The sequence below is a fragment of the Chrysochloris asiatica genome, unplaced genomic scaffold, assembly GCF_000296735.1.
Source record: "Chrysochloris asiatica unplaced genomic scaffold, ChrAsi1.0 scaffold00086, whole genome shotgun sequence".
NCBI classification, from domain to species: Eukaryota; Metazoa; Chordata; class Mammalia; order Afrosoricida; family Chrysochloridae; genus Chrysochloris; species Chrysochloris asiatica.
The window spans coordinates 12,628,213-12,648,450 of NW_006408604.1; the positions used below are offsets into that span (position 1 = coordinate 12,628,213).

At 41.6% G+C, this 20,238-nt stretch overlaps 1 pseudogene; it reads right to left on the reverse strand.

Moving 5' to 3' along the window:
- Positions 1-917: 917 nt before the first annotated feature.
- On the reverse strand, positions 918-19,111 carry LOC102825242 (annotated as a pseudogene).
- Positions 19,112-20,238: the final 1,127 nt, after the last annotated feature.

Genomic DNA, 20,238 nt, shown 5'->3' on the forward strand with positions numbered 1-20,238 from the left:
GTAGCAAAAAGATGGAGACAGCCTAAGCGCCCATCAATGGAAGAATGGATAAACAAACTTTGGAACATATACACAATGGAATATTATGTTAACTTGAAGGATAACAAGAAAGCTACAAGCCACCACATAACATGGTTGAACCGTGAGCACATTATGCTGAGTGAAATTAGTCAGTCACAAAAGGACAAATATTGCAGAGAACATAAATCAAGCAAAAAAATAAATTTTAGTATAGGTGTTTGTCAAATAAGAATAAACTGACCAAATATTTGTTTTTAAAAATTAAATTGATGTTACTTTAAAAACAAAATAAAACAAAAAATAAATAATTTCTTTTTTAAAACACCACAGAAACTCAACAAAATATGGTAATTTTTCATTAGTGTTCAAGCTAGATGGTGACTACACAGATATTTCTTATTTTCATATATTGCTCTCTGAAATATAATATCAAACAAGCCAAACTCCAAACCCAACCCAACCCATTGCTGTGAGTTGATGCTGACCCGTGTTACAGAGTAGAACTGGTCCGTTGGGCTTTCTTAGCTGTAGCCTTTTCAGAAGCAGATGGTTAAGCTTTTCTTACATGGTGCAAGTTGGTGGGTTTGAACTGCCATTCTTTAGATTAGTTGTTCTTGTTAAGTGCTGTCGAGTTGGTTCTGACCCATAGCAACCCTGTATAGGTTTTCTAGGGAGTGGCTGGTGAATTTGAACCACCAATATTGTGGTTAGCAGTCTGGTGTTTATCTTACAGTGCAGTCGAGTGCAAACCTTTTGATCTACCCAGAGATTAGCAACAAAAGCAAACACACAAACAAAATTATCATCATCATCATCATCATCAACAATAACAATAAAGGAATTCTCTCCCATGTCTGGATGACTTCAAATGCAAATCTGTCAGAATGAGGTACAGGTTATGATTTCTTAAGATCTTCTTTTCCATCCTCTTGATGCTGTGAAAACAAAAATACAATCATGTTGAGTGAAAAATGTTCTGTTCTCCACCATCTTCCTTCCCACCAGTAGAGGAATGTTTTTATGTATGGGATGATTATGAGTAGAAGAATAGGTACTTTAAAATTTTTTTAATGATGGTTTATGTCAGTGTTATATACCTGCACCTTTGATTTGGAGCAATGTTGATACATTTGCTCAAATAATTTTGGAGGAGAAGTTAAGGTTATGGGCTGGCTAATGCTTGGACTGACTCACATGTATTCACCGCTAGGAATTTGAAGTTTATTATTGTGGCTTTTACTTTTCCCCTAATTAGCTTTTAGAAACACACACAATCCTTGATGTTCAGAGTAGCTGACATTGATCTTCCCTAGCATTCTGTCTCTGCTGCGTATGCCTGATACTGCAATGATAAGAGGTCATGTGATAGAAGAGAGGACAGATGAGGGGTCACAGGAAAAGGAGTGCATTGGGAAACGCATTAAAAAATGTGTCGATATAAGAGTCTAAGTGTTTAGCTTTTTTAAACAAGTCAGCCAACCAATAAACTAAAACACTGCTCTGGAGATAGATGAGGAGGATCTAGAAGGAAGAACAGAGGCACCTGTTCTCGTTTCTGCTGCCCGTATGCTGTATATCTAGTGGACCCATGTAAGAAAGTTCTAGAGAAGCTAGTTTCAGTTCAATAAAGGAAGCCCATCTCCCACCCCGTCTCCCTAATAACTGGACTCTTCATCAGAGCAAGAGTCTGCCTCACTCAGTGGACGACAGGAGGTTGCAACAGATCAAGCTTGGAAACTCCCTGACCACAATGCCTTGGCGCTGTTCAGATTCCCACCTGGGAAAGGGATTGCAGTAGGCCTAAATTCCTTGGTGGTCTCATTGTTTAAAAATTCAGAGTCTCCTGTCCCTACGCCTCAAATAGAAGGAGAGCTGGTAGCACAACCGTTAAACTCTCAGCTGCTAACTGAGAGGTTGGTAGTTTGAAGTCACCCAGCTGCTTCACAAAGGAAAGACCTAGAGGTCTGGTCCTCTAAAGATCATAGCCTAGAATTGTTTCCAACCTGTCTGGATGGGGTTGATAAAAGGTGAGGGGGAAAGGACTCCTGTGGTTCGATAGGGATGATTACTATCAGGTCTGACAGTGAGTGTTGGAAAGGTAAATGTAAATGTTTGGTAACAAAAGAGGGGAGTGGCTGATTTTGCAGTCCAGGAGCGGAGATCCCTGGAACCATCAAGGGAGAAAAGCAAAGTGCCAGACCCTGTCCGGGGAGGCAGTGACACTAGGGATGGAAGCAGAGACAATGATGTGGACAGAAGGAGTGGCTGGGAACTCTAGACTCGGGGTGAGGGTGGGGGGGGAGGCGTGTGGGGTGTATCTTTTGGTTGTTTGATGATGCATGCGGGGGATTGTGATCATTGCAATGAAACAAAATATGATAGGATGAATGTAAAGATAATGTTTACCCATGTAAACTAGCACAAAATTCACAATAAAAACTTAAAAAAAAAAAAAGATCATAGCCTAGAAAACCCTACGGGGTAGTTCTACTCTGTCATATGGGATCGCTGTGAGTCAGATTCAACTTGATGACACCTAGTAACAACTCCACCCCTCTGTTTTCATAGCACTGTCTGTTTTTCCTACTGTTGTGACAGCATTTACATTCTCTCTGAGGATGGAGAATTAGAATGTCGCAGTCTCCCCACTGTGAGGATACTGAATATATACAAACGATTCTAACTATAAATGCTTATGAATGGATTGATTCTTGAAGTTTAAGAAAAGATAGCTGACCCAGTGAAATAATATTGGATGCTTATCTCTAGATATTGGTTGGAAAAAAATTGCCTCCAGTCCTCTTTTAGGTAGCTTGAGATAACAAAGAAGATTGATAAAACTAAGAGTAAAGACAACGTTGATGTAACACCCAAAATTAACCTGAAGGGCTTGGCTAAGTTCCTTTCCCATAGGTACAGGGGTTTGGCGCTAGGCAAATAAATTGGATGGCTCACCTGTCACATATGATCTGTTGAAAAGACTGAGATGCCAACCCATCTCATCTGGAGCTCAGCAGCTGGCTGCTAACAGTTGGGCACACAGGCCTGGCCTGAGTCCACAATGGAAAGTTGGACTGTTTGGCTTGAGGATTGCTCAGCATGGAGCCCTTTGGAAGGACACCAGCCAGATGCCCAGACTCACTCAGATGGCTAGCCAGCTGCTGCTCTGTGATTCTGTGATAGAAAACAACGTTCCAGACCGTTGGTACTCAGAGGTCAGGGCCCAGTCATTCAGACATGGTGTCTGTCCTGGCCTGCAGAGACCGGGCAAAGTCACAGAGAGAAGGTTGGCAGGCAAAGCCAGAGTTGGCAGCCAGGGAGGGTGGTAGCGCCTGGAGTGTCAGAATACGTTTAATGTAGCTAAATACTTCAAGATTTCTAGTAAAAGTTTTATGAATTCCTTCTTTTTTCACCCGACTCTTTGTTCATGGAAATGACACAAACTCCCAGCACATGTTGGGAAAATCCATGCCCAAGAAGAGATGGAAAGAAGGAACTGGAGTGAACACTCGCTTTCTTTTATGGCCTTTGCACTATCACTAGTTCGGAGAGACCAGAACCATGTGAGATAACGAATCCTTCATGCAGTGGAGAAACAGGAATATTCAGATGTTAATAGAGCCTTACAGAATGCTAAACATTCAAAGGATTCTGGATTGGATTAGTGGACATAAATAGGGATAATACAAACTAACATTTACTTAGCATTATTTTTGAAGGATTTTTTTTTGACAATCCCTCCCCTGCATATCACTACTTAGTAATATTTCTATTTATAAAAAGAAACTATGACTCAGTGTTTGAGCAGCACATAGGAAGTTAGAGGTCTCATAATGGTAAAGCCAGAACTGGACCCAGATTTCCTGCCTTCAAACCATTTCCACGCTAGATTGCCTGCCACTGTCAGCTTCTGGACATTCAAGTCTGGTGGGGCCTGCTTTGGTAGTAGCTGCATCCACTGACAGCCAATGGCAAGAACACATAAGGGTTAACCATCAAGAGATCATAAGTGACTTGCAAGGTCTCCAGCACTGGTCTGCACCACACATGGCACTCGCCCTATGGCTTCTCCCAAGAGCAGTGCTATCTGTCAGTTATCTATAGATCCCTGGTTCCTTAAACAAAGACACCAAACAAATGCTTGATATTGATTTAATTTGCTGCATTATTGTCTCTCCTCAAGATGGTAAGGAATCAAGTCAAAAACCCCATTATCATTGGGTCAGTTCTGACTCATGGCAACCCCAAAATGGACAGACTCCAAACTGTTCCATATATCCGATTTTTTGTAATCTTTACACAAGAGTTTGCAAGACTTTTCTTCTTGGAGTCACTGGGTGAGTTTGAAATACCAACTTTTAAGTCAGCAGCTGATCATAAAATGCTTACACAACTCAGGTTCCTTTACAAGAAATAGGAATGATGTTTTGTTTAATGCTGCATCCCTCTTATGAATTATCAAGAATCTTATAGTAAATATTTTGATGGCTTTAGAGTGAGACAATACGCTTCAAATCCTGGCTCTCTGCATGAATAGTCTTGGGAACTTGGGCAGGTTACTTAAACATTGCTGAGCCTTAATTTCCTGCTACACAAAATGGGAAACACAGGAGTGCTATGAGGCATAAAGAGGATGAGGGATAGTAGACGTTCAGCATCTGTACAATTCACATTTTTGGTTCTCATCATGAATCATCTGGACAGTGAGACTGGCCACTGAGTTGCTGAAGAGTCAGCACTTTAGTGACACATTAATCATGTTGTACAAGCACCATCAATATCCGTTACCAATTTCCATCACCATAAACAGAAATTCAGTGCTCTCTAAACAATGACTCCTTTCCCCCTCTCTCCTGCCCCTGCTAATCACTAACAAAAACTATGGTTTCTATCCATTTGCCTATTTCATATGAGTGAGGCTGTACGATATTTGTGGTTTTATGATTAACTTAACTTCACTCAACATAATGTTTTCAAGCTTTGTCCATGTTATAGCATGTATTTCTCTTTATGACTAAGTTAATAGTCTATTGTATGTATGTACTATGGTAAAATTAGTTCATTTATATAGCCTTTTACCTTGATTTTTTTAAAATACAGTTTCGGGAATTTTTTTCCCTTATGACCTGAACAGTTAGTTACCTTTGCCCTAGTTTTTTAACTCCAGCAAGTTTGTTACATTTCCTGAGTAAACTGTAAACAACTTGGTTCGATATTATTTTGTCTGGCCCTGGGTTGCAGCCTGCCCTTTGATTGCTATGTACCTTGCATAGTCTATTAACTATGCAAATGAGGTGAGTTGTGGCCTACTATGCAAATGAGGGTCTGTGACCTATTGAGAGGGCATTGGTCAGTCCACAGCCCTGGTGGGTGTGTTATGGCTTGATATTGATAAGGAGTTTGTGTATTTCAGTAGCCAGTTCAACAAAGGTTTTCCAGAAACAAAAAAGCAGGTATATGAGGTTGTTTGTATGATTAAGTTATCTACTTTTCTATGTCGCCTTTTTACTTTTACTTCAGTTTTCTCTAGCTATTTCAGTTCTCCCAAGTCCTAGCTGATTTGTCTTATTATATCCTGAAAAGGAATGTAAAGGAAAAGATTACCTGCATCTCCCCTGGCACAGCTGAAGGACCACTCATGTGGGTAGAGTACTTTTCACCTCAATTGTAATAAAAATTTTAATTATTCATTAGTGTAGTAGCTGTTAGACAAATGCCCAATTATTATTCATCCATAGCTAAGTAACCTCCTGCTCTCTTGGAGGTGTGACAAGCACAGCCCTTCCAGAACTGGCAGAGGGCACAGATCAAAGAGAGCCTGTGGTAGCTTTAACCAGGTAAGGAAAGGGGAGGTGGTGCCCCTTGCTGTTCCGCTGCATCCTTCACCATTTCCCTAGTGCAACTGGAGCCTAAAAGCCAGGAGGTAGGAGAGGTGGAGCTGGGAGGAAATCAAGTCCTCCAGCCATCAGCAGTTGTGGGGGCATCTTGCACAGATCCCTGGCTCACCTGGCAAAGGCTTTCTGGGCATCACAGCTGCATGGAGACTTTTGCCAAAGGAGTGACTGAATTGCAAACAAGTCTATAAAGAGTGGCTTTTGATTAGATCTGTTTTGTTACTTATTCTTCATACTCTGCGGTCTCCTCTCCACACTGTCTCCTGCAGGCCCAGGTCATTGGGAAGGCAATACAAGGAAACAGGAAGTGTCCTGGGCTTCAGCCCCTTACCTTCCTGGCTTTCCTTTCTCCTTCTAACAATCCTTTCCCCATCCAGCTCTTCTTCCTTGCTCACCATATCATCAGAACCCTTATACTGACCCAGGTCCCATGGGTGGGGACCTCCTTAGGACTAGATAACCTTCCAGGCTTCAGTTTTTTCCTACTTTTCCCTTAAAAGTTTAGTATGAGACAGTTCATGGCCAGAGCATTTCTTGCATGCCTCCTGCTACCCAGGGTGATATTCTGCCTATTCTGAAAGATGTCCCATTTTCTTTCATGAGTGCCCCAAACATGGTGGAACTTGCTTCAGTATTGTACCACAGCCGTGTCCAGAACTCTTTTCCACAGGGCCGCCTTTTGTGCCCTCTGCAGACCCCAGCGTACTCTCATTACATCTCTGACCCCTAACTCTATTCTGCCTCAAAACAACTAATTCCATTCTGCTTTCTCATTCCCATAACTTGAGTCTCCAAGGCCCCACCACTCTTATCCCTCTTGTTTTCTCACCCCCTGCTTCTCTTCCCTTCCTCACACTGACTACCTCTTGATCTCATCTAACTCCTTCCACTCAGCTCTTTGCTAATGAGCATCGTTTTTTCAAACCCCACTTTCTCACACCCCCTGTAGTTCAGCAACCCTCCTCTCCTCTGAGGAACACCACGTGTGTCACTTGCTCCCCTGTAGACTTTTCCGGCTCACATTTCTGGAACATGTGACTTCTCCCTGTTCATCTGAATGACTTTTCTCCTCATTCAGAGTATAAACCAAAGTTCTTACAACGTCACTACATGATTTGCTACAATGAGAAATCCTGGTGATGCAACAGTTAAGTACTTGGCTAATAACCAAGAGTTTCATGGTTCAAACCCACCCAGCAACTCTGTAGGAGAAAAGACCAGGTGATCTGCACCCATAAAAATTGCAGGCTAGAAAACCCTATGGGACAGTTCTATTCTACTTTGTCACTTGACAGTCCCAGGGACCTCCGCTCCTGGGCTGAAAAATCAATCACTCCCCTGCTTTTGTCAAAAAACATCTACCTCTACATTTCTGACCCTCACAATCAGTCCTGATGGCAATTATTCACTATTGTACCACAAGAGTCTTATCCCCATTTCCTTTTGCCAGCCCAGTCCCAATAGATTGGAAATCATTCAGTGGAGGTTCTACCTACCCCTGCCACGTCTGGAACTAGACTCCTTCTTGAAAGCTTGTAAGCCAGTCACTTCTTGCTTTTGTAGACCTCCCATTTTGGGTAGCCAATGTTCAAGTTGCCCATCACTGTCAACCCTGTGTACTGAGGGGGTGGGAGTGGTTCTTGCTGTAAAGATTTGTTCCCTTTTTTGAGCTGCTACATCTATGTTGTTGTTGTTGTTGTTGTCATGTGCCGTGGAGTCAATTCCGACTCAGAGCGACCCTGTACAGGGTTTCCAAGGCTGTAAATATTTATGGGAGCAGAAAGCCTCCTCTTTCTCCTGTGGAACAGCTGGTAGTTTCAAACTGCTCACCTTAAGGTTCGCAGCCCAATTCGTAACCACTATGCTACCAGAGTTCCTACATCTATAAGTATATACATCTATAAGTATAGGTAAAGTTCATCAAATAATAGCAGGTTACTCTCTACCCCCCACTTCTTTCTTCTTCGAGTTGAGTTCTGATCATCCAGCTATTGAAGCCAGGTCAAGTGGGTACTATCTGCAAGTATGGGTGTTCTTGTGCATCTTCCCTCACTTCATATCAGCTGGATGCTTCACTTTCTGCTCTAGTCCTCTGTGGCCATGCCACTGCCTCTGGGACCATAAACTATTTACTTTTTTGAATGAATTACTTGAATAAGTTAAAGTTCCACACATCAAGGGGCCAGGAAAAGAAAGTTGGGATTTTTGCTGTTAGTGGTTTTTCTTTGCTCCCTGCTGCTACTTCCACCTTTGGGTAAAGTTCTTTCTGTTTTAAGGCTCTTGCTACCTTACTCTGCCTCCTCCTTTGCCTCCTGATTATTGTCTCTATGAGTTGGAATGGCTTAAAGGCAGTGGCTGCATCTCTCCCATAACCCTCTCCCTGTGGACTTTGGAATTCGGCTCCTTTCTTCCTCTTCCCCAGCTGGATCTTTAACATGCATGTGACTGACCTGGCTCACAAAACACGTCTTCATTGTCATGGTCTCTTAACTACACTGCGCTTTCCTCTCCTCCAGGAATGTGTGATCCCCACCCTTCTCCCTCACAGCTCTTGGATTTCTGTGTGTCATGCTGTGGTTACACAATCCATCTTCCAGCTGCCCCTTGGGCTCACTCCTGTACACATGTTCTTTGACTGTGGAGAGAGTTCTTGGTCCTCAGTCCTTCTATTTCTTCTCAGTCAGTAAGCTTGGGTGGCCACAAATGGCTGTAGCTTCCATGTACTGCACAGAACCTGCCTCCTGAGGGAGTGGGAGTGGAAACAGGCAGGGCGGTGTCCCCTGGAAGAAGGAGCACCTTTTTCTTCTCATAAAGGACAGATGGCTTGCCAAGTCACGTGCCCACAGAATGCCATCTGCCCAACAGGGTACTAAAAAAAAAAATGTTCACAGAGACACGTAGGCTGCCAGCAACCTTGACAGACTATATAGTGAATGACTGTCCAAAATCTCTTGAAGTCTTTCTACATTTTGTATATTTCTATACTTTCTCTATTTTGATGGTTCTCCACAGTGCACTGGGGGTGTGGAGAGGAAGGGAGACCAAAACACACACACAATAGTTCATTTCTCAGCCTTCCTTGCTCCCTTGCTGCCAGGAAGAAGATAGCCTAGTGCGTCTACATGAGACTTTGACTTAAAACAGAGTTATACAAGGAAGGAAGAGCAGGGCATTTGTTTGATTGGTATGGGTGGTGGCAGAGGGAGTTTGGTCTCAGAGCTGGCACCGTGGCCACAGTTTCAGGGTTTAAGCTCCATGACTATGCCAGAGGCATGGCTCCTTTTGATGGGTCAGTTCCTCTTTGTATTGTTGCAGTTGTTGTTGCTGTTGTTAGATGCCATCAAGTTGGTACTAACTCATAGCAACCTTATAAACAATGGAATGAAACACTGCCCAGTCCTGCATCAACCTCACAATTGATGCTACATTTGAGTTCTTTGCTGCTGCCACTGTACTGATCTATCTCATTGTGGGTCTTCCTCTGTTTCTCTGACCCCCCACTTTACCAAACATGATATCCTTCTCCAGGGACGGGTCCTGCCTGAAAATATGTCTGATAATATGTCTGAAGTATGAGAAACTAAGTCTGGCCATCCTGGCTTCTAATGAGTATTCTCGCTGTGTTTCTACCAACACTTAATAACAATAACAATATAGGCAAAATATTGAATGAAAGCATCAAAATAAGATGGAAGGAATTCACAGAGTCACTGTGCCAAAAAGAAATGGTTGATGTTTAACCATTTCAAGAGGTAGCATACAATCAAGAACCACTGAACTAAAGGTATTGGTGAAAAGTAAGGCTCCAAGAATTAATTGAATGCAAACTGAAATCTTCCAACAAACTGATGAAGCACTAGAGGCACTCACTCATCTATGCCAAGAAGTTTGGAAGACAGCTACCTGACCAATTGATAGGAAGAGAACCGCAGTCCAAAGAGAGGTGACCCAATGGAATGCAGAAATCATCTAACAATATCATTAATATCACATGCAAGTACAATTTTTCTGAAAATAATTCTAAAATGATTACAGAAAACTGCCAGAAACTCCAACTTGATTCAGAAGAGGATGTGGAACAACGGATATCATTGCTGAAGTTGGATGGATCTTAGTTGAAAGCAGAGAATAAAAGAAAGATGTTTACTTGTGATTTCTTGACTATGCATAGGCTTTTGGCTGCATGGATCATGACAAGCTATGGACAAAGTTGCAGAGAATGAGTACTCCTAAATACTTGACTATGCTCATGAGGAACCTGTACATATACCAAAAGGCAGTGGTTCGAATTGAACAAGGGAACACTGAATGGTTTAAAACAGGAAAGGTGTGTGCCAGGGTTGTATTCTTTCACCCCACTTATTCAATCTGTATGCTGCAATCTGTATATTTATGGGAGTAACAAATAATCTGAGAAGCTGGATTATATGAAGAATGCTGGATTATATGAAGAAGATTGTGGCAACAACATTGGAAGAAGACTGATTAACAACCTTCGATAGGCAGATGATACAACCTTGTTTGCTATAAATGAAGAGGACTTAAAATACTAATGAAGATCAAAGACTTCAGTATGAGAGTACTTCTTCCAACACAGATTTGTTTGTTCTTCTGGAGGTCCATGGTACTTTTAATATTCTTCTCCAACACTATAACTCAAATAATTCAACTCTTCTTCAGGCTTTCTTATTCATTGTCCAACTTTCACATGCATATGAGGCTTGGGTCAGGCAAACTGGTATCTTTGTTCTCAAACACTTTAAAGAGGTCTTGTGAAGAATATTTGCCTAATGCAATACATTGTTTAATTTCTTAACTGCTATGTCCATGAGTGTTGATTGTGGATCCAAGCAAAATTAAATTGTTGACAACTTCAATCTAGTCTCCATATATCACAATGTTATTGATTGGTCCAGTTGTGAGGATTTTTGTTTGCTTTGCCATCCACTCCTCGAAAACCCTACACCAGGTTGCTATGGGTCAGAACCTACTCGAGGGCACTTAACAACATTTGTGCAACTTCAGGGAAAAAGACCCCTTAAGGAGTTCTGACTCTGTTTTTATAATTTGTGTGTCTTGTATTTGGTCTGGGAGCACTGGACAGAATTTCATGCAGGACCTAGAGAGACATGATGCTTTAAGGATATGTTTTCCCACTGCACTAGTTCTCCTCTCAGACTAATCCTCCTACATCTGCATAGCACAGAAGAGCTCTACCACACATTTGGCAGTTGATCAACCTTTGGTGTAGCATTTTCTTGTCTCTCACCATCTAGTGTATGTGACTTGCTTCTTGAAGGCAGAAATCATGGAGGCAACACATGTAAAGCATATATAAAATGTTTCCATGTTGGAATGATGCTGAAGAGCCAAGGCCACAGAACACAGAGAGGCTGGGCTCAGAGTCAGATGAGAAGTCTGCTCAGCTATTTACAGATTATGTGACCTTGGCCTAATTACTTAACTTATCCGATACTGCACTTGGTTAACTTTAATATGGGAATAATACTTCATTTCAGCACATGGTGGCTGTGAAAATGAGAAGAGAAAGCATATGTAAAACACCTGGTATATATTAAGTACTCCCAAATGGTAGCTGTTAGCAGTAGCAATAAAACAAATGAAAAATGAAAAACACACACACAATAACACCACCAAAAAGCAGCTGCTGTCAAATGGATTCTGACTCATGGCAACCCCACTTGTGCAGAGTATAACAGATCCATAGGGTCTTCAAGGCTGCAAACTGAGGTATCTTTGTGTGTGTTCAAATCACCAACCTTTCAGTTAGTAGTCAAGAGCTTATCCATTTGTGACAACCCGGGACTATAGTAGCAATGTTATGTTATTTTGTGCTGTTGAACTTATTCCAGCTCATAGCACCCAACACAGAGAAAGCCTGCCCACAAGGTTTCCTCAGCTGAAATATATATGGGAACCAACTGCCGGTTCTTTTCTCCAGCAGAATCGCTGGTGGGTTCTAGCCACCAACCTTTCAGTTAGCAGATGAGTGCTTAAACCATTGTACCACCAGGATTCCTTGTAGTAACAATGTTGTTGTTGTTGTTAAGTGCTGTCGAATCGATTCTGACCCATAGCAGCCCTGTATAGGGTTTCCAAGGAGCGGCTGGTGAGCCTGAACCACCGACCTTGCAATTCAAACGACTTTGCAGTCTGACGCATTAGCTGTAGTAACAATAGTATATGCTTAATAAATAGTTCTTTTCCTAGTGTTATCTCCTTTCTCCCTGCAGAATTCACTCAGGACTGTGATTCACCTATTATTAATCTATTTAGGGTACAGTTTTTCTTTTGAACTCTCTACTTTCTGTATTGAGTTATGTGTTGGACTGCTAACTGCAAGGTCAGTAGTTAGAATCCATCGGCCATTCTTTGGGAAAAAATGTGGCTTTCTGCTCCTTAGATATATAGTCGGGGAAACTCTATACAAGGTCGCTATGAGTTGGAACCGACTTGGCAACACACAACCACAACACCACCACTGTCTGTACTGCTCACTTGTGCATTTATTGTTGCTGGTGAATAATGATGCATATATTTTTAGGTTATGGTTGGTGTCCTAAACTTCAGTGTAAGGTTCCTGAAGCAGGGATCCTATTTTATAGCTTTTTGGACCCCAAGCGGCTTGCACAGTTCTCAGTCATAGTAGATGCTCAGTAAATATTTGGTGGCACACTGAATAATGTTTCTCTTTAGAATATAAACATCCCTTAACCGTCACTTTCTATTCTATCCTGACTCTTGCCCTTCACATGCCTCTATGCACTCTTGACACCACCCAAGCTGAGGTTCCCTGTGGTACCCCAGGCTGGTACTGATTGCTGTGAAAATACTTGGCAAAGGATTAATCTATTCATAGATAAGCAGGAAGTGGCTGGATCCCCAGTAGAGTGATGGAGCATCATTTTTAGCAGAATTTTATTTGCTTCAATATGTGCCCCCAAAATACTCACTTCTTAGACAATTATGTCAAATAATTTTCTGATCTGAATAGTCTACTGTCTGAACTGTGTAAACTGAATTTTTAAAAAAGCAAATGATTTGCCATGGTTTGCTGACATCCCCAGTAGAGATGTGAGATATCACTAGTAACACCCATATGTCACTAACTCCATGGTAAACTGAGCAGCCATTTCTGCTAGGCTTATAGGGCATATAAAAGGCCACTGCCCATCTGTATGATCAATGTCGATTTCACTGATGTCATAGGAATTTGAGTTTTTTTCTTCATGACCAAGCACATGATGGATCTATATAACCTCATGAGTCCACATGTGAGTGAGGGGTCTTAAGTGCTGCCAAGTCTGTTATGACTCATAGCAACCCTGTATAGGGTTTCCAAGGAGCATTTGGTGGGTTTGAACCACCGACCTGGTGGTTAACAGTCCAATGCTTATCTTAAAGTGCCACACCAGAACTTCATTCCTCTTGTTGTTGTTGTTGTTAAGTGCTATTGAGTCGCTTCCAATTCATAGTGATCCTGTAGAGGGTTTCGAAGGAGCAGTTGGGGGTTTGAACTGCTGACCTTATGGTTAGTAGTCCAGTGCTTATCATACAGTGCCACACCAGGACTTCTGTTGTGGTGCTGTGGGTTAGGTGGTAGTTATGTATCATGGAGTCGATTCCGACTCATAGCAACCCTGTATAAGGTTTCCGAGGCTGTAAATTTATTGTGGAAACAGAAGCCTCATCTTTCTTCCATGAAGCAGTTGGTAGATTTGAACTGCTGACCTTGCTGTTAGCAACCCAACTCATAACCCACTATGCTATCAAAGCTTTTTGTGGGTGAGGTGATTGTTGTTAAGTGCCGTCAAGTTGGGTTCCGACTCATAGCAATACTGTATATGGTTTCTGAAGAGCAGTTGGTGGGTTTGAACTGCTGACCTTGTGATTTGCAGCCCAGTGCTGATCCACAGCACCACACCAGAAGTGGGTGAGGTAGGGGTATCAAATAAGGAATTTTTTTTTTCTTTTTCATGGCTTTTAGGATAAACTATGGTATGATGACAGAAGTTAAGGAGGAAAATTAGAAAACAAACTGATCCTGTGTATTTATTAAAATCAGATAATTGACCTCACCTTCTAAAAATGGGAGCAGTGGGTCACTGGGTAGAAGGATGTATGAGTGAAATGATCCTAAACTCAACAAAATTCCATGTACAGAAAACCATACTTCATTGACCATGTGGGAACATGCCCATTAGGAAAAATAGAGAAGACCTTTTGTTGTTGTTGTTGCTAAGTGCCGTCGAGTCGGTTCCGACCCATAGCGACCCTGTACAGGGTTTCTGAGGCTGTAAATCTTTACGGGAGCAGAACGCCTCATCTTTCTCCCGCGGAGCAGCTGGTAGTTTCGAACTGCTGGCCTTAAGGTTCGCAGCCCGATTCGTAACCACTACGCTACCAGAGAAGACCTTTAGACCATAACAATTTGGAAGCATTACAGTGAACATTTAAAATTAAGAAAGGTGTGCAATAGGGTTGTATTCTTTCACCATACTTATTCAACCTGTATGCTGAATATATAATCCAAGAAGCTGGGTTATATGAAGAAAAACATGGCATCAAGATTTGAGGAAGACTCATTAACAACCTGCGATATGCAGATGATACAACCTTGCTTGTTGAAAGTGAAGAGGACTTAAAATATTTACGGATGAAGATCAAAGAGCACAGCCTTTGGTATGGATTGCATCTCAATGTAAAGAAAAGAAAACTCCTCACCACTGGACCAATAAACAACATTCTTCTCAATGGAGAAAAGATTAAAGTTGTCAAGGACTTCATTCTTCTTGGATCAACTATCAACACTCACAGAAGCAGCAGTCAAGAAATCAAACAACGTATTGCATTAGGCAAATCTGCTGCACAAGACCTTTTTAAAGGGTTGAAGAGCAAAGATGTCAGCTTGAGGACTATGGTGTGCCTGACCCAAGCCATCGTACTTTCAGTAACCTCATATGCATGTGAAAGTTGGACAGTGAATAAGTAAGACTGTAGAAGAATTGATGCCTTTGAGTTATAGTGTTGGAGGAGAATATTGAAAGTGCCATGGGCTGCCAAAAGAACCAAAAGATCTGTATTGGAAGACATGCAGCCAGAGTGCTCATTGAGGCCAGGATGGCCAAACTTTGTCTCTCATATTCGGACATATTGTCAGGAGGGACCAGTCATTGGAGAAGAATATCATGTTTGGTATGGTGAGAGAAAAAGAGGAAGACCCCCAGCGAGATGGATTGACAAAATGGCAGCATGAGTCAATGGACTCAAGCGTGGCAACAATTGTGAGGTTGGCCCAGGATACGGCAGTGTTTTGTTCTGTTGTGTATAGTGTCGCTATGAGTCGGTACTGACTCAATGGCACCTAACAACAATAACTATGGGCAAGGTGTGCTGGTGTGATGCTGTAGGATTAGCACTGAGCTGAATACACAAAACTGGTGGTTCAAACCCACGAGTTTGTCCTTGGTAACCCTATACAGGATTGCCATGAGTGGGAGCAGGCTCGATGGCACTTAGCAACAACAATTATGGGCAAAGGTGCCCCAAGGCATGTAGGCTAGGCATTGGGTTGTTAACTAAGATCGGCAGTTCAAGCCCACAAGATGCTCTGGGGGAGAATAATAAGGAGGTCTGTTTCTGTAAAGATTTATAGTCTCAGAAACCCTCTATAGGGTCACTATGAGTCAATACCAACATGATGGAAGTGGGTTTGTTGTGTGTGTGTGTGTGTGTTTTCTTTTTATGATCAAGGGCTCTTTTCTAGAAACCATAGGTAATATAGTTCTTGCATCCTTAAAATATATATTCCAGTAAAGACTTATAGGATATAGTTTTCAAAAATTACTTGAATTAGTCAAGAAAAAATGCTCATAAACATCAGCCATTAGAGAGATACAAATGAAAGCTACAGTGAGATGCCATTTCACTTGTGCAAAAACATTGTTGTTGTAAAGTGCCATGGAGTCAGTTCTGACTCATAGTGACCCTATATAGGGTTTTTGAGGAGTGGCTGATGTGCTTGAACCGCCAACCTTGTGGTTCGGACCAACCTTGCAGTACAGTGCATTAACCCGCACCACCACACCAGGCATAAGCTTTATTTTAATCAGTATAAAAATAGCACCGATTAAAAGAAAACTCCAGAAAGCAGCAAATGCTGGCAAGGTAGTGAGGCTATTAGAATACATGTCCATTGCTGGTGGGATTGTGAAGTGGAACAACCACTTTGGGAAAAAGTACAGTGCTTCCTCAAAAAGCTACAACTAGAACTACCTTACAACCCAGCAGTCCCACTCCTAACTTTGTCCCTTAGAGCTCTAATAGCAGTCATTTGAACAGGCACAGGCACACCTAGGTTCATTGCAGCATTATTCACAACAGCAACCTAATGGTCCAACAACAAATGGACCAATAAATGAAATGTGGTACATACATACAATGGAATTGTATGCAGTTGTAAAGAATAGAGATGGATTCTCAAAACACCATATAACAACAACAATATGGATGAATCTGGAGGACATTATAATAAGTGAAATCAGTCCAATCACAAAAGGACAGATCTTGTATGACTGCATTTTTATAAGGTGGCTCTGTAGGATAAGTACTAGATTGCTTACTGAAAGTCAGTGGTTCAAATCCACCAGCCACTCTTTGGAAAGTCATTCTGAATCCGTTATTGGTACAGACTCAATGGCACTAAACAACAACAATGTATATACAGAGACCAATGCTTATTGGTGGCTACCAGAGATGTGAATAGGGGGCGGGTGATGAGAAGAATTCTCAAGCTAGTGCACACTTGTGAGTTTTGATAATAGGAAAGTTAGTTTTGAATATGGATGAAGCACACAGCTTGACTGAAGTTAATGAGGTCACTACAAAATACAGAAGAGAAAGGAAGTTTTTGGTAAAGGACATAACAAGTAAAATTTGGGAACAATATCCAAAATAACCACACACAAAAATAAGAGTATGGCTGCATATATATATATATATATATATATATATATATATATATATATATATATATATATATATCAACATGTAACTATGTGAGTATGAATATGTGGGCACATATGTATGTACAGATAGAAGGAGTTCTAGGCATATGACATACAGGTATGTGTATACACACTTGCCTAACCCTATACTAAATAATAAATCATAGAGGGGACACAGGTATGGGTACCTCTTAGATGTCCAGAGATTGATTTTCAGGGTTTGAACACTTTGGACCATAGTCTTGTGGTACAACTGAGCATAATATAGTTTATAAAATGTGTGTTCTACATCCCAAAGCAGTGAGTAGTGTCTAGGTTCTTAAACGTTTGTGAATGACCATTTAAGATACAACTACCGGCCTCTACTTGTTTGGAGCAAAAGAGAGAGATGGGAACCAAAGAATTAGAGAAGAAAGGAGTCTACAGGACTAATAGTTTTACACCAACCACAGCTTCATGTACCCTGAGACCAGAGGAATTAGATGTTGCTCGGCTACCTCTACTGACCATTCTGGTCAGGACCACATTAGATAGATCCTTGCAGAATGGGAGAAAACTGTGGACTAGAACTCAAATTCTTAAAAGCGCAGACTTACTGAACCAGTTGAGACTATAGGACTCCCTGAGACTATCACCCTGAGATATACTTCAAATCTTAAACCAAAGCTGTTCCTTGAGGTCAGCTGCTAGCTTAATGACAAACTGGATCATAAAATAATAGACTTCTTTTTTTTAAAAAATCAACTAGATAAAAAAACAATAAGTCAAAAATTCCTTTAAAGCAAAGATGAGAAGGTAAGGGGGGGCAGGGAAACTAGAGTGCTGGAAATGGTACAACTAGAACAGAAAGAATAAGAATAATGACGCATTGTAGAACATGTAATGGAAGCACTGAACGATTTGTGTAGGAATTGTTCAATGAGAACCTAATTTGCTATATAAACTCTCACCTTAAACACAATGCAATATATTATTTTAATCTCTGAAATTAATTCTTTGTATGGTTATGTCCTGATGGCGCTGTAGTCTGAGCACTGGAATGCTAACCACAAGGTCAGTGGTTCAAACCCACCAGCGGCTCCTTGGAAACCCTATATAGGGTTGCTCTGAGTTGGAACGGACTTGATGGCACTTAACAATAACCACAAGGTTATAATCATTGAATTTATATACTTAGATTTTTTTTTTCTTGAGCATGTCAAAAAGAAATTTTATTACTTTAAAAATAGTCCTCTATCTAAGTCTATTCTCAAGTATTTTGTACCTAATTGTAAACTTTTTTTCAGAAGTATTCTTTTTTACTTGTTATTGGACCACAAGCTTTGGATAATGTTTGAACATTACTTTATTACTTAAAGTAAACATTTATTAAAAAGAAAAAAAAACAAAAACAAATAGCCAGTTGTTGTCTTTGGAGCAGGTGTTTGCTGGGTTGGAACTTCCTGATCGTTTTGAACCCAGCCTTCTGGACTTCGCGTTTCTCTTTCTGGCCCTCAGCTTTTCTTTCTGGGCAGGAGACTTCTTGCCTGCAGTGCCGTCTTCCTTCCTGGAGCCTTGCAGCAGTCGTTGCTGCAGCTGTCACAGCTCCCTTCGCAGCAGTTGCTTTCTGGAGAGCTGCCCTTTGAAGCTTCTTGACTTGGTCCTTTATTAGTCTGTTCCTCATTTCTTTGCCTTCATGACTTTGTTGTTGCTGTTGTTAAGTGCCGTTGAGTCAGATCCGACCCATAGCGACCCGATACAGGGTTTCCAAGGAGTGATTGGTGAGCTTGAACCTCTGACCTTGCAGTTCAAATGGCTTTGCAGTCTGGCGCATTAACCCACAGCACCACACCAGGACTCCTTCATGACTTTCGAACGATCAAAGTCGGTCATCGTGGCTTTCTTTTCTATGGCTTCAATCTCTTTCGCCCATTTTATTATGGCTGTACTGATATATGTCTTCTGACAGGCTTGTTGAACATACTTCTGGTGGGCACCGTGTGGAAACTTGAGGGTGAAGTCAGTGAGCTGCATGCATTTGAAAACATATCCCCTGATTTGTGTGCAAGGTCCATCATCCAAAGTCCTGTTCTTATCAGTAACATCTACAATTGCTACCCGATTCCCTTCACAAGACCCAAAGGAGCTGTAGGCCACCCAGCCAACCTCCACCAAGTGTCTGAACACCATCTTGGAAACATTTGGTGAGAAGGAAGAAGACCCGCTTGTCAATGTGCATGTATAGAAGGCTGGACCCGGATCCTAGATTTTTTGATATTTCCATTCAGTTATTTTTTTTTTAAGGTTTTTTATTGTGGATTGAGTGAAAGTTTACAGGGCACATCATCAGTTTCACATTCAGCCATTCATATGACTTGTTTCATTACATTGATTACAATCCCCTCCATACATTATCAGTCAACAGTGTTTCTCTCTATCCTCTTTGGCTTTTCTCCTTTTGGGGGGGGGTGGGTGGAGGGGGGATACTTTGCCTTTTTGGAATTTACAGTCTCGGCTTTTAGGGAAGGTTTTTACATTTATCTGTGGATATCCAGGGCTCATGTATGAGATTACTAACAAGCATACCTGAATAATCAGATGAGGGACAGTTTGCTATGTCTGCTAGATGGCTAAAGTCTGATCCTCAGAGCCTATGGTTTGGACAGTCTGCAATGCTTGGCCCCACAGGGCCTTGAACTCCTGACCGGGTCTGCATGGTCTACCTCTGTTTCCCCCTTATTTATTATTTGTTTAGGGGACGCTGCCTGTCTTAGGCAGTCAGTGCGAATTCCTCCGTCTTACCTGTCATCAAAACTCATTGCAGCATGGCAATGGCTCTGTCTTAGGTTGCTGAGGTTCCACATGATCCTTACCCGTCTCTGGCCACACGTCCAGCATAAACAGCCATCATCCGAAGAAGGCCAGGAGGGAGGAGACTGGCTGGGGACCCCATATGCAAGCCATTGCCAGACCACCACCTGCTCTAAGGTGACCAAGCAGGGTCACTACGCTGAGGTTCAATTAAGTTCTTAGGGGATCTTAATCTCTAGCAGGGTTAGCAAATTAGTAGCCACTCAGTGCTCAACTTGAGAATTACTTATATCAGAAATTTGAGCATGTAGCTGATGAATATCCACAGACAAGTGGATATTATTCCACAACCTCCTAAAATGCTGTTGAATTAAGTTCCAATCAAGTTCTGGATTACTGAAAGTTAACGCAAATCTACTTATATCGTGAACAACCTTAGCTGGGAGTGTAAACTGGATATTTTGAATCTTATTTCTCTTGAGCAATCTACCTTTCTCTAAAGCATT